Source organism: Austrofundulus limnaeus, unplaced genomic scaffold (assembly GCF_001266775.1).
Source record: "Austrofundulus limnaeus strain Quisiro unplaced genomic scaffold, Austrofundulus_limnaeus-1.0 Scaffold15, whole genome shotgun sequence".
Classification (NCBI taxonomy): domain Eukaryota; kingdom Metazoa; phylum Chordata; class Actinopteri; order Cyprinodontiformes; family Rivulidae; genus Austrofundulus; species Austrofundulus limnaeus.
The window spans coordinates 3,177,486-3,179,559 of NW_013952417.1; the positions used below are offsets into that span (position 1 = coordinate 3,177,486).

Genomic DNA, 2,074 nt, shown 5'->3' on the forward strand with positions numbered 1-2,074 from the left:
ACCTCTTGGTCTGTTTTACCTAACCACGGCGGTGTGGTTCCACCTTAAAACTTAAAGGAAAACAGATTGTGTTTCTTCACACACACACGCACACACACACACACACACACACACGCACACACACACACACACACACACCTGCATCTTACAGTACAAGATGTTTGTGCAAATACGTCCAGATGTTGCACCGCATCGTGCAAAACCTCTTGGTCTGTTTTACCTAACCACGGCGGTGTGGTTCCACCTTAAAACTTAAAGGAAAACAGATTGTGTTTCTTCACACACACACGCACACACACACACACACACACACACGCACACACACACACACACACACACCTCCTTTCTTCCCCGTTCGCTGAATGGAAACTGTGTCAGTGGAGCAATGCCCGTCCACTGGTTCTGACCGTAGGACTCGGCTGATTGGCAGGTGAGGCGGCCGGTCGCAGGCGCAACCTCSGGCTCGAAAGGCCAATCCGAGCGCAGGGAGATGAGGTGGGGGGGGGGCTGTTGCCAGGACAACCACCTCTGAATGAGGGTGTTCATGAAAGGCGCACCAGATGGGAGTTATATAACAGGCTGYAGGGGGAGGCGGGGGGTGGAGGCTCAGAGGACAGGAGGGGAGGATGGGGATAAAGGGAGCAATGGAGAAAGGGATTTTTTTTCCGTCGGCCTTTATTTATTTATATCCCACACAGTTGTGTTTTCTTTTTGTTTCCAATTAAAACACTCAAACCTGCATCGCTACAGAAACACACATTTCAGGAGCAAAATGTTGGACCGATTTCTCCCCCCAAAGTCAGAGGATCAGTCAGAGACTTTGTGTGTTTTCACTCAGTCTGTGACGCACATCTCTCCCCWCAAAGACTGACTCATGATTGATTGGATTTGAGTATTTCATGAAAGTGCCTTTAGAAAATGGCCATTTTCTGTAGAGCTGTGAAAACTAAGTCAAATCCTATTTTGTGATATAACAGCTTACCTAATATCCTTGTGTGACCTGACAAAAAGGCATTAGTGATTGTTTGGCACACAACAACAACATTTTTATACGTGGTAGAAGCTTTGTGGGTCACTGTTTGAGCCCTGAAACACACATTAATTGATTGCTTCACATAGTAACTCTGAGTTTTCGCTGACATTTGAAGATTTTTATAACCTTGGTGACGTGCAGGTGAAGCCTAGAGGAGTCGTTGCAATTGAGATGTATTTGTTTTATTTGGATACATGTAGATAAAAAAGAGCCAATTTCAAAAAACGACTACAACACATATTTTTATTTCCTTCTTAAATAACTTGAAAATCGTGACATGCAGGGACACCTGAGCCGGGCCAAGGCCTCCGAGGTTTCAGGATCCGATCCACGCCTCTGGTTACAGTGGAACTCCCAGGCGGACCCGGCGTGGCACAGTTCTTTTGTTATCCACCAACATTTTGCTCATCCTGATTGAGGAGCATCAGGGCGAGAGAGAGACCTGTGAAACTTTATAACCCCGGGCTTCAAGCTAATGCAATTGAGCTGCTATTCTGGGGCTGAGGAGGCCCGGCTACTTAGATAAACAGCATAATGAAAAGAACAGGCTGTTCTTGATTAAGAAGGCTCAGGCTTCCACAATGAGCACAAGATGTATAATGTATACACAGTTCGGTTTGCATTCTTCACACTTCTCTGGTTTCTTTACACTCCTGTAACACAACGCTAATTTGTTCCTTTATTATTCCAATGTTTCAGATTATAAAATGCACAGATCTTACTCTCTGAATGCAGTTGGCAGCAGACTTATTTGAGTTMAAATTCATGGCTGAATAAATATTGATTTGTTACAAACTGCCAGCTTCGTTTGACGCAATATCAGCAAGTCAAAAGCAAATGTTGAATGTTCTGTTAGTAAAAAAATCATTCCCTCAGCTTTTGCGGACACCGCTTTGTCTTGTTACTAAAAGAATGTGAGCTTAGTTTTCTACCTTTGGCAATATTTTTTACATACATAACTTAGATTAATTACTTTAGTTATTTTAGTCAGTTGAATCTTAATATTTTACAAAAAAATTATTACTACTTAATATATTAAAT

General features: G+C 43.0%; 1 protein-coding gene across 1 annotated transcript in view; it reads left to right on the top strand.

Moving 5' to 3' along the window:
• The window catches only part of rorca (RAR-related orphan receptor C a), a gene marked incomplete in the record, with an annotated part of 23,610 nt that overhangs the window by 5,631 nt on the left and 15,905 nt on the right, over positions 1 to 2,074 (top strand).